Source organism: Dermochelys coriacea, chromosome 7, assembly GCF_009764565.3.
Source record: "Dermochelys coriacea isolate rDerCor1 chromosome 7, rDerCor1.pri.v4, whole genome shotgun sequence".
Taxonomy (NCBI): Eukaryota; Metazoa; Chordata; order Testudines; family Dermochelyidae; genus Dermochelys; species Dermochelys coriacea.
The window spans coordinates 118,374,252-118,386,640 of record NC_050074.1 but is presented as its reverse complement, the minus strand read 5'-3'; the positions used below and the strand labels follow the sequence as shown (position 1 = coordinate 118,386,640).

Below are 12,389 nucleotides of genomic sequence, written 5' to 3'. Positions count from 1 at the left end.
TGGCAGCTTTCAGGAGGCTGAAAGAGAGATGGCACTTTCTTGCAGAGTTCGAAAAGCCAATTCTGCTTTCTGAGTTTGGAGAGTTCATTCCTTTGGAGCACTGGGAATTTAAGGGGAAAGTGTGAGAAAAGTTTTGGTTCTCCTCCCAAATACCAGGACTGGCTGGGCAAGAGGAGATTCAGGGACTGAAGAACCTGTATGTATTGGCACCAATGTGGGTGGAAGATAAGGAGTGGTAAAGCTGCCATTTCTGTAGTAAAAAGAAAAGGAGTACTTGTGGCACCTTAGAGTAACAAATTTATTAGAGCATAAGCTTTCGTGAGCTACAGCTCACTTCATCGGATGCATTTGGTGGATGAAGTGAGCTGTAGCTCACGAAAGCTTATGCTCTAATAAATTTGTTAGTCTCTAAGGTGCCACAAGTACTCCTTTTTCTTTTTGCGAATACAGACTAACACAGCTGCTACTCTGAAACCTGTCATTTCTGTAGTAAAGTGTTAGAGCATGTGTACTGGCTTTATTCCAGTCCTTTAGCAATTGTATCTTTAAAAAAAAAAAAAAAAGACAACCATTAAGTTTTCTGTATTTCTAAAGGACTTGAACTAGGAATAGGATCTGAAATATATTTTGTGTGTATTCTAGAAAATGTTTGGTTTACTTGTGGTTTCCCCCTCCCTCTCCTCCCCCCAAATTGGAGAGTGAAGTCTTTTCCTATAGAAAAGGAGCTACAGTAAACTTTCTCTGGGGTAAGAACACCATCCTCAGTGAAGAAATCTATCAAAATTTTTGTAACTGTTCTATCCATTCAAGTCTGTCTGTACAGGATCTCCCTTCATCCTGGTTAGTATGAGGGCAGGTAATAGCACCAGAAAGTGGCAATAAAAAAATCGGTCCCTTCTTACTATGAAATACTGTAGAATTGAAGTGTTAGTTATTATCAAAACTGTATAGCTTGTTAGTGATCCTGCATTTCTTGAAAGTTCTGCCTGAGTAGATGGCAGAATCAGACCCACATCTGACTGTTACTTTGCGTGCTTAATATCTTCATTTATGTGTTTGCCTTGAAATTTTGTGCCTGGTTACAGCCTGATGTCACTTGCTGCAATGACTCTTCAGAATACGTTTGCTTTTGGAAGATTATGCTGAGAAATATTGAGCTATAGCATGTGGATGAGCAGATTAATAGCTTGCATTAGAACTCCATCAGACACTTCAAACTGCATGGGAGTTAAATTGACATGAAGTTATAAATATACATTTTCAGAATCCAGCTACAGCTGAAATGCAGACAAGTTTGATCTACATGAGTAGAAATTTTTTTGCTGGGGTTATTTTTGGAGATGCAGACAGAAAATACGAGACTCAAATGGCATATGAATGCATATACCAAAGTGTAATATGTTGTCTTTTGTCTGCATTATCCACATAATTGAAATCTTTCTTCTACAGCCCAAAGGGAAATCCATAGTGTAACTTCTTGGAAATAGCAACAAAAAGAGTCCTGTGGCACCTTATAGGCTAACAGATGTATTGGAGCATAAGCTTTCGTGGGTGAATACCCATTTCGTCAGATGCATGTAGTGGAAATTTCCAGAGGCAGATATATTTATACCTGCTTCTGGAAATTTCCCTTCCTTCCCGACACCTCCTGATCAGCTAGTTTCATAGCATGCAGGGGGTTCTGGGGTGGGATGGGGGAAGAGCAAGGGCATTGCAGGCTCAGAGGAGGGGGCGGGAAGGGGTGGAGTGGGGGCAGGGCCTGTGGCGGAGCCAGGGGTTGAGCAGTGAGCACCCCCCGGCATGTTGGAAAATTGGCACCTGTAGCTCTAGCCCTGGAGTCGGTGCCTATACAAGGAGCCCCATATTAACCTCTGAAGAGCCGCATGTGGCTCCAGAGCCACAAGTTGGTCACCCCTCATCTAGTGTATATCTGCTTGGTTTACTATTTGTCTCTACTCCAAAGAGTGTATCAACTAAATTAAACACGATAAACGAATTAGGGTCATAAAAAACCAGTTGGGTGAGTAGAACAGTGACTATCGCATGGTTGCTCAATAAGGCATGTAGCTATCTTGTTGGCTCAGTGGTTTGTTTTTTTTGGTGCATGTGCACGTGACTCTCTTGCTCTTCCACTTGCCCCATTTATCATAGGGGAGATGGCAAGTTTGAGTGTTCATACATGTAGAAATAAGGAGCACAACGTTAGGAACATCTCTTTGTGCAAATATATGAGGAATATTTTTTAATATACAGAAATCTGTCAACTGTTTGAGGTCAACTTACTGTTACAGCAAAATAGCTTTAACTTATTGAAACATTTGGTTTAAGAACAATGGTACTTCCCAACCTGGAGGCTGGTGACTTTTCTGTAGAAGAGTGGATCATGGGTGGGGAGGGGGGGGGATTGAGAAAGCTGCATCACAAGTATATGTGTACTCCTCACTACTGGAAATGTAACCTCCTAGGTGAGGGTAAGGTAGCAGGTGGTTCTGTATTCTGTCCTTCCGTTGTGGCCAGCATTGATAGCATTTCATGTGCACAGGGCCACAGACTACATACTGGGCCAAACGTCTTTTTTTTTCCCTACAGAACTCGGCTTGTTTACAAGTGTGTTTCCCAGCTCTGTGGAGCCACCAATGGATGCCCCTCTTGAGCAGCATGTAGCTTTCTGGTATGTGAGGAAGTGAAGATGAATATACAATTGCCTTGTTAAATTTTCTTCCTGAAATAGCCCATTCTTTGCTTTCTTAGTTTGCTATATCTGTCTTTACCAGTGTACGTAATTTATTTTTCCTTTTGTAGATTTGTTTTTATTCTTTATTGAGCAGTACATAGCACCAGGTCCTCTTCCCTTTCTGTTGCACACATTCATTTGTGAGAAGCGCAAGCTAACTATTGCTGTAGCGAAACTTTGTTGTATCTTGGTAGCTCAGTGAGTCTCTGTCCACTGTGTAAAATGTATTCTGCAACATCTAGATAAAAATAATTTCTCTACTTTTTCCTTTGGTCTTAGTAATGGATGTGTAGTTCTTATTTATATAAAATTGGTTTAAAACAATGAAATGAGATAAATTAGTACACGTAACATTGTTGAAGACAGTGCTTTCCTATAATGTTAGTCTGAAATCTCACTTTGCTTGAGTTGTATATTCATTAGGTGTTAGCATTTTGTCAATAATATTTTTTGTGTGAGTTCAGGAATCTGCTTCAGAGTAGCATACAACCAAAACTACTAATGGCATGTATGCTTCTATAAGCAGTGAAAAATCTCTTCTCTTCCCACCCAGACACTAATCCAAATAAAAGGAATAGGTAAATTTGGATTCTCCTGTTTAACACAATTTCAAGAGATGACAGAAAGCTGATAATTGTTTACTTTCCCCAAGTTAGGTCAGTTAGTCTCTGTGTGTGGCGAATGACACTCCCAAAATTTATACTGTATGTATTATCTGCCCTTCACATCCTTCCTATTCCCATTGCCCCCAGATTTCCAATGCCTCTTTTCCAAAGTGGGAACTCCTTCAAGAAGGATGTGGTGATCATCTTGCAGGCATGAGGTGTGAATATTTTTTTTTATTGCTCCTTGTGAATTCATTGCATATGAAAAGTCCTGGAATGTCAGTCCTAGAGATTAGCAATCCTTTATCTGCAGAACAGATAGAACATGGACAATGGCTTACCACACACCACTCATCAGCAATATTCCTCAATTTTATTTTTGAAGAGACCATCATAGTGTGGGGTAAAGTAATTCAGTATGCATGCTCATTCATTCCTTGCCATAGCTATCAATTACCAATATTTGTATGATACACACGCTAGTGTCCTAGGAATTGGATTTGAAATTACCTACTTTAAATTGCATACGTCAGTTTGTCTGAATGGTGGTAATGACATTGTCCATTTCTGACTACACATGGATTTGAACTAGTGACCCTGAAAGAGAAAATGTCATGTAAATTTCTTAATAATTCTGTCATCCTCTCTCCTCCTGAGACAGTGGTTTTATTTGCTGTCCCAATGAGAATTTAGCAGAGTTTCTAGCCATATGATTGTAGCCTGTGTAATTCACTATACACATTTCTAAAGCAAAAGACAGATATTAGGAGTATGAATATCTGCCACCAGTGCAGACAGTGGGTTTGCCCTTCTCACATAGTAGGCATTTAGAGATATTAATAATTCATAGATTGTAAAGCCAGAAGGAACAATTGTGATAATCTTGTAGTGGGGTGGTCAACTGCTCCAGCCTTAAAGGGCTTAAAACAGCCCAGGAGAGGGCTGTGGCTGGGAGCAAGCAGTTCCCAGGCTGATTGGGGGAAGCAGGCTCAGCTGTGGCCATGCTCCAATCAGTGCTCAGCTGGCTCTTATTAGAGAGCAGTGGGCCAGGAGCAGACACTCTCACTCTCTGCCTTTAGAGAGAGAAGGGCCTGGCTACTGGGGAGCATACCAGAGTACCTGAGGTGGAGCAGGACTGGAGGAAGGTCAGAGGAGCTAGGGAGCTCCGGCCTGGAAACCCCCCACGCTGCAGGCTTAGTGGAAGGCCAAATAGGTACTGGGGTTGCAGAGGGCAGCTCAAGAGGTAGGCAGAGGCAGCAGGTCCAAACCCCCTTTGGCTGTGATGATTGGCTTATACACTGCAGTCCACCCCAGTGTGCAGGGGCTCAATGGTGACTGGCAGTAGCCAAAGACTGAGGCGAGGTGGAGATAGTGGGTGGGGGTTCCTGGGGAGGGGAGACCCAGAGACTGGTGGGAGTATTGCCAGGGAGCAGCACCCTGGGTAAAAGGGTTACCGGGGTCCAGGAGGGATACAGGGGCAAGCGGGACACCAGCCTGCAGAGGGTGCTTTGGAGGCTGGAAGAGCCAATTCCCTGAGACCAGTAGGAAGCGCCGCAGGGGTGACTCTTGTGCCGCTATAGACCTCCTATATTGCAGACAATAGAACTTCCCTGAATTAATTTCCATTTGAAATGGAACATATCTTGTACTTAGCACTCAGATATCTTTCTTCTTTCTCTATCTCCTCCAGCAGAAGGGCTTCCTTAGTTGGAAGAAAAAAATGATCTACTTCAGGTTAAGGTAGATCCTTTGCCCTAAAATGCGTTTGGATCAACATGGGGCTTATAAAGAGAAAAAAGCAGAGGAGGAAAGGGAGAAAATGCTCCTCATGTTTCTCTGACTTCCTCTTTTCATCGTGAGCCATTTCTGCTCTGTGTCCAGTATCAGTATTTATCATGCTTGTCTGGGCCTTCTCCAGTCAAACTACAAAAGCAGCTGCAACTGGCCACAGTGAGAGTGGTATATTATATAGAGCAGTATAACCAAGTCATTGTCTGTACTGACTTTGCTAGTTCTTTTTATGTAGTCTATTGTAAAAGTAAGCAAATATCTAGATAAATTGATGTACTCTCTTGAAGACCTCTGCATGCTGTGGTTGAGAACCCCTGACCTAGAAGGTTCCTAAATCTTTATTTATATGTCCCTTTTGTTTCTGGAATATCCAACATCAGATCAAAAGTAAAAACTGGAAGGTGCTGATTAATTTTTAATTGCTTCACCTCATGCCAGCAGAAAGCTCTTGACTAATAGAATCAAAATATTGGTAATTATGGAAAATAAGCTTTATAAATGTGATAGCTAAAGGATTTTTTTGTCAGAAGTAAGGATGGCAATGGGTGTTTGCTGTCAAAATTACATTCAACAAAAATTAACGTGCTGTCAAAGAGCTAGTCTCTGAAACCTGCTGCTGAGGTGTCAATTTCTGATTGTGTTACAGGGTCTCCAGAAGTTTCACTGTGTTGTATTATTTAGTTAGACTATACAGTCTTCGCGTAGTTACTTAAGGAATATTACCATAATAATACTGGTTCAGTCAAACAAAAGATGCTTTAGTTAAATAGACTATGGCTGTGTCTTAAAAATTACAGCCTTGTCTGTGTCAGCACATTTTACAGCTTTGGACAATCTGCTACTGACTTCTAAAGGCAAGAGCTTCTGAAAATTGTTTTATGTTTTGTCACATGTATTACCTACGGTAAGCATGAACTTGTTATCTGTTGGTAAGCATTTGGCACTAGTTGAATCAAAAAGGCAGATTTTGAAAATTGACACTGTTGACCCACAGTAGCTGAAATATGCCAAGAACTTGACTAGATTGTTATAGATGTGGCCTAAAAGAAAACAAGGAAATGCCAAATTATAAACTTAATATAGTGACTTAATACACTTCTTTTTACATGTTGCCTTTTTTTTACATTAAATGAAAAAAGTTGATTTAATAGTCATTTTCTTTATGGCTAGGTGTAAGAATTACTTGCATTCTTGAAAGCATAATACTGAGAGGAAGAGAGCATAATAAAATACAAGTTAAAAAGCAAATTTATTGCGTGTTAACTAGCTAATTAACTTTAACACAGTGAGCCACAGTTGACTTACTTTTATAAAGTGAGGTAAGCTGAAATACCTTTCTAAAACAGAATTGTTGCCTTTTAAGCAATTGGTAGTGGTAGAATGTTGCTTTGTACAAAGATACCGTAGATCTATAACCATCAAATTCCTTTAAACTACAATTGATATTTTATTCATCTTGCACGCTAGAGGATTTCAATTTTTGAGGGTGTTTGACTGGTGTTTCATAAGCAAGAGGAAGACAAATAGAGGAGTAAAAAGAAAAGGAGTACTTGTGGCACCTTAGACTAACAAATGTATTTGAGCATAAGCTTTTGTGAGCTACAGCTTGCTTCATTGGATGAAGTGAGCTGTAGCTCACGAAAGCTTGTGCTCAGATACATTTGTTAGTCTCTAAGGTGCCACAAGTACTCCTTTTCTTTTTGCGGATACAGACCAACACGGTTACTACTCTGAAATAGAGGAGTGTTTATCATTTTACACAAAGACGACTATTTTCCTTTTTGAGATCTGTTTTCTTTGCTAAAATACTCCTATTTGTATATAACTGGATGGAAACAAGCTATAAACTTTTTAGATGGCAGTAACTGCCATTGTTTGTTTGCAACTAAAAGTTCATTCTTGAAGTCTGGACACTCTACTAAGACAGCAATTTTTTGCTTTGGTTACTAGACTGAATGTAGCCCTGGGAATATTGATAGAGCCAAGTTTTAGTGTGGAAGTTCCATTTGCAACAGAAGGTCACCCAGTCAAATAGTACAGTTCTCTCCAATAAATATGAGAAACACACATACTTTGTATCAAATTAGTAAAATATATTGATAGAAAGTTGTGTGAAACAGGAAGCCACCATTAGCAGCAGAAAGCCTGCCAAACAGTCGGTGGGTCCACTGGATGATTGAGGCACTAAAGGGGCGCTCAAGGAAGACAAAGCCATTGTGGGAAACTAAATTTTTTTTGCCCCCGGGCTTATCGTGAGATAAGAATATGGAGGAGATCCCCACACCTGAGCTATCCTTTTTAGTGGTCACTGCTGAACTGTCCCAGACTGAGGTACCAGTAGAGTAAGTTCTGGAACAAATTGATAAACAGTAATAAGTCACTAAGATCAGGAGGTGGTCACCCAAGAGTTCTGAAGGAACTCTAATATAAAATTGCACAACTGTTATGTAACCTATCATTTAAATCAGCCTCTCCACCAGATGACTAGAGGATAGTTAACATAATGCCAATTTTAAAAAAAGGCTCCAGAAGCAATCCTGGTAATTACAGGATAGTAAGCCTAACTTGAGCTTCAGGCAAATTGGTAGAAACTATAGTAAAAATAGAATTATCAGACAGATAGATGAACACAATATGTTGGAAGAGTCAACATGGTTTTTGTAAAGGAAAATCATACCTCCCCAATCTATTAGAATTCTTTGAGGGAGTATATGTGTGCTTTCAGGGAGCCTTTGACAAGGTCCTTCACCAAAGGCTCTTAAGCAAAATAGAGTCATGAGATAAGAGAGGAGGTCTTCTCATGGATCAGTAACTAATTAAAAGATAGGAAACCCAGGGTAGGAATGAATGGTTAGTTTTGGTAATAGAGAGAGGTAAATATCGGGGTTCCCAAAGATCTGAATGCTACTTATTTGTAATACAACATGGGAAACCCAAAACGGACTAATATTTTCCATGTTGAACATAAACAAACCACTTTCAACTTAAGTAACCAAGAAATGTTGAACGTTCACAACTCTAATATTTGCCACACACTTACGATTGTCTGGCTTCTTTGCTACTCTGTAAGTTGATTCACATTTATTTGATCTTGTATGTCTTTTTGTTTGTTCGGTATTTTTCTCTCCTTTTATTCTCTGTTGCTTTCCACGGTTTTCCCCCACCCTACTGCTCTTCTTGACGGTGGCTATAGTACAGACACAATGTAGATAGCGAAGCTGCCTGAGCTGCTGGTTTTTTATGGCCGTATGTTTATCTTTCTACTAGGGTGTGGGGGGTGGTAGACAGAGGGTAACGGTAGATAACAAATTTTCTCTAGGCATAATTAGTGTACTGTTTAAAATATTTTATTTTAAATATTTATAAATAACTCTTCTGCATGAAAATTATTTGCTTTTCAAATTAAATTTTAATATCTGTATAATAGTACTGTTAAAGGGGTGACTGGCCCCTTTAAGGGGAATCAGGGCCCAATTTGTCTTCTCAAGGCCCATCTGGGGGTAACTGGCAGCCCAGGTGGCTATTCAATGGTTAATAGGTAATCTTTCTTAATTGTTTACCAATCTTAACCAACCCTAAGATACTTTCAGGGAGCAGGTGTTTCTAGAGAAAAGGCTCTTACAGAGGGGAGGTGTGAGTCCATAGGGCAGTGGTCCCCAAACTTTTGATGTCATGTCCCTTCTTACCCGTAATGTAATCTGTCCGCAATCCTGGACTTGTTTTTTTCAAATCGCTATACTTAACGTATTTATTTATGATCTTCTTGCTTTGTTCCTGAAATTTTGGGATTACATTTCACATTTTTATATCAAGGAGTAGTGTATTAAGGTCACTACTACGGAGTAGCTTTTCATTATCAAAGGTAGTTTTTCTTCTTGCCCAATGCAAATATAATGTTTGGCTGCTGTTGGACTTTCCAGTAGTTTATTTTTAGCCATTCATTGACTTTGCTTTAAGTGTAGATTAAAACTGAAAGCAGTGCGAGTGCCTGCAGTAAATTATTGGGAAAGTCCAGTAGTAGCCAAATCTAGCATTACTCCCGTCAACGTATGTGGCATCATTGTATCATGTCTTTGATGCTTGTTCATTATACTCTAGTTTCTATCTTGGGAAGTCCCCTATGTAGATGCCCTAGGAGCAGTTAATTCAGCAGAGGGCATTCAAACTACAGTAATACCTCAGTTACAAACACCTTCAGAATGTAGATTGTTCGAAACTCTGAAATGTTCATAACTCTGAACAAAACTTTATGGTGGTTCTTTCAAAAGTTTACAACTGAACATTGATTTAATACAGATTTGAAACTTTACTATGCAGAAGAAAAATGCTGCTTTTTAACCCTCTTAATTTAAATTAAATAAGTGCAGAAACAGTTTTCTTACCTTGTCAAATCTTTTTTTAAACTTTCCATTATTTTTTTAGTAGTTTAACACAGTATTGTACTGCATTTGCTTTTTTTATTTTGTCTCTGCTGCTGCCTGATTGCATACTTCCTGTTTCAAATGAGGTGTGTGGTTGACTGGTCAGTTCGTAACTCTGGTGTTCATAAATCTGAGATTCTGCTGTAGTCACAATGATTGCATGTAATTGAAAGCAGCCTACAGGATATGGCTATGTCTGAAGTCTTCATAAACTTACTCCCAGCATTCCATTTGCACTGGACAAGAAGAAATTATATATTCTAGAATAGCATTGCCTAGGAGTTCAGTTGCAATAGATTCCTGCTTTAGCTCTCATTTATTATAGATGTCAATAAGCCATTAAATCATCTCTTCCACTGTAGTAAAACAGGTTTCAGAGTAGCAGCCGTGTTAGTCTGTATTCGCAAAAAGAAAAGGAGTACTTGTGGCACCTTAGAGACTAACAAATTTATTAGAGCATAAGCTTTCGTGAGCTACAGCTCACTTCATCGGATGCATCCGATGAAGTGAGCTGTAGCTCACGAAAGCTTATGCTCTAATAAATTTGTTAGTCTCTAAGGTGCCACAAGTACTCCTTTTCTTTTTGTAGTAAAACAGTATCATATTCCAGTGAATGCTTTAAGATAAGGGTAGAAACGTATAGCTCATACTTCAGGGTGTAACCAGATTGTGGAGGGGTTCAGTATAGGAATATTAGGTTGTCTTTTTTTTGTTTTGCTTTTTCCTTATGTAAAAGCACAGCATTCCGCAGTAGGCTAAGTGTAATCCCTTCCCTTCCCTCACCACCTTCCTTTGAAGCATGAGATTGGCCACTGCTGGACGAAGGAGGCTGGATCAGTTGTCTTTGTTAAAATATATTGTGGCATTGCAGGAAAACTTGACTTGCTAAAGTGAATGTGGCTTCAGCCTCTGTGGTGGGGAAAAGTCAATTCCCAAGAGAACTTTTGAGACAAAGATTTTATGGGCCTAAACAGCTATGAACTGGAATTGACTTCAACTAGATTTGAGTAGAGGATGTATGAATTTTAGAAGCACAGTACGGCTGTTATACTTAAAATCACTAGTGCCTTTTTGTTCATCTATTTCTAATGACCTTTAAATACCATCCAGAATTTCCTTTTGGGTACAACATTTCTCATGTTTCTGAGTAGCAGCTGTGTTAGTCTGCATTCGCAAAAAAGAAGGTGCCACAAGTACTCCTTTTTCTTTTTTGCGAACATTTCTCATGTTTAATCTTAATCCAAAAGAGGCTTTTGTGTGAATGAATCAATAAAAACAAGTGTAGTATCTTTGTAAAATGCATACATTCAAATCACAGATCCATCCTCTGCACAGAAGCTTCAGTGGTTTCCATCACTGAAAATTCTAGCCAGTGGCTTTGTTGATCCTTTCTTTTTTGGTCAGTGTCAAACTCCATAACTGCCTGCCCTAAAAAGTTGAAACTTCGAATGACTCAATCCTGCAATGACCTCTGTGCAAGTGTGTGATTCTGCCTACATGAAAATCACTATAGGATCTGAGTCTGAGTTAAGAGAAGGCAGTATGGCGATAAGTAGGGCGGGGAGGGTAAGTATGAAGACAACATGTGGGTCACTTATGTTAGTGTCTGTGCTGATGGTTACACAGATTTTATATCTTTTTAACTTTTTAGATCTTTTTAAATTTGTAGTTCACCTCTTAAATTGTGTGATCCTAAAAACATGAGTAAATTAACTCACTTGAGTAGTCTCATTGATTTCAAATTAACAGATACTCTTAAATGTTTGCAGGATCTTGCCCTCTGCTAACAGTGGATGTGAATGTATTCTCAGGGCATAAATTAAATTAATATAGTATTAACACAAATAAGATTTGGCTTTTATGTAGCTTTTAATTAACTTGGTTAAAGTGGTGCTGTATATTCTACACACCTTGATTAAATTGGTTTGTAAATATAGAACAGTAATTCCTCAGTCTTTCACTTGTAGGAAGATTAGATGTGTTCATTGTGCTTGTGGTCTGAGCATTGGGTTGGGATCCAGAATTCCTGAGTATGACAATGTCTGTTTTTGGCCAAGTCTCTTTCTTATGTCTCTGTGCAGCACCTGGCACAGTAGTGCCCTCATCCTTGATTTGGAGTCCTAGCCCCTACCATCAGAAAAGAAATAGGTTACTAAAATCCTGTGTCTATATCCTTGTTTAGTATAATTCAGTAGTATAATACTTAACTACCTTGCATAGATGTTGAGGATTGAGTCACATGCATTTTTTGTTTTGGTTTTTTTTGGAAGATGAACATTATTTAAATGAGTTATATTTGCTTTCTCAAAATAAAAATCTGCAATGATTGAAGTGGAATCTGCCAGTGCTCAGTACCTTTGCACATCAGAGTACTCTTAGTTATATGTCTAAATTTGGGTACCTAGGGTGAGATCCCTGGCCCCAGTAAAGTACAATAGGAGCGATGCCATTAGTGTTAATGTGGCCATGGTTTCACCCCTAAATTTCAAATATGCGACCGATATCAATCTGATTCATTCCTTTGATTAAAAGAAGTCGTCTTCTAAAACTAGAAGTAGGCAAGCAAATCATAGTTTGAGCTAGACTTACTGCCACTCTTCAGGGCAGGAATCAGCCCTTTCTTTTGCTAGATGCTTTCCAGATACACATGGGGTACTACTACTACAAACAAACAATAATTGCTAATTCTCATTTCTTGTTGGGCTCTACATCTCTGAGTGAAGATGATTCATAATTGAATTGAACCAGACTTAATTTTTAGTCATTATAGAGCTAGTATCTGGGCAAAGTTGCTAGCCTACATCATATGTCCTGGCTGCCCTATGGTGGTTTTTTGTT

At 39.2% G+C, this 12,389-nt stretch overlaps 1 protein-coding gene across 31 annotated transcripts in view; it reads left to right on the top strand.

Moving 5' to 3' along the window:
* Positions 1 to 12,389, top strand: part of ADD3 (adducin 3) — a 182,432-nt gene that overhangs the window by 14,013 nt on the left and 156,030 nt on the right. For 2 of the 31 annotated variants that reach the window (XM_043519451.1, XM_043519441.1), the window contains exon 1: positions 4,419 to 4,552. The exons of 27 other annotated variants lie outside the window; for them this stretch is intronic. The gene's annotated coding sequence lies outside the window, so the exon portion shown is untranslated. Of the gene's footprint in view, positions 1 to 4,418; positions 4,553 to 5,080; positions 5,299 to 12,389 lie in introns of those variants that run through there. 2 more of the 31 variants (XM_043519445.1, XM_043519443.1) reach the window with 1 other exon arrangement.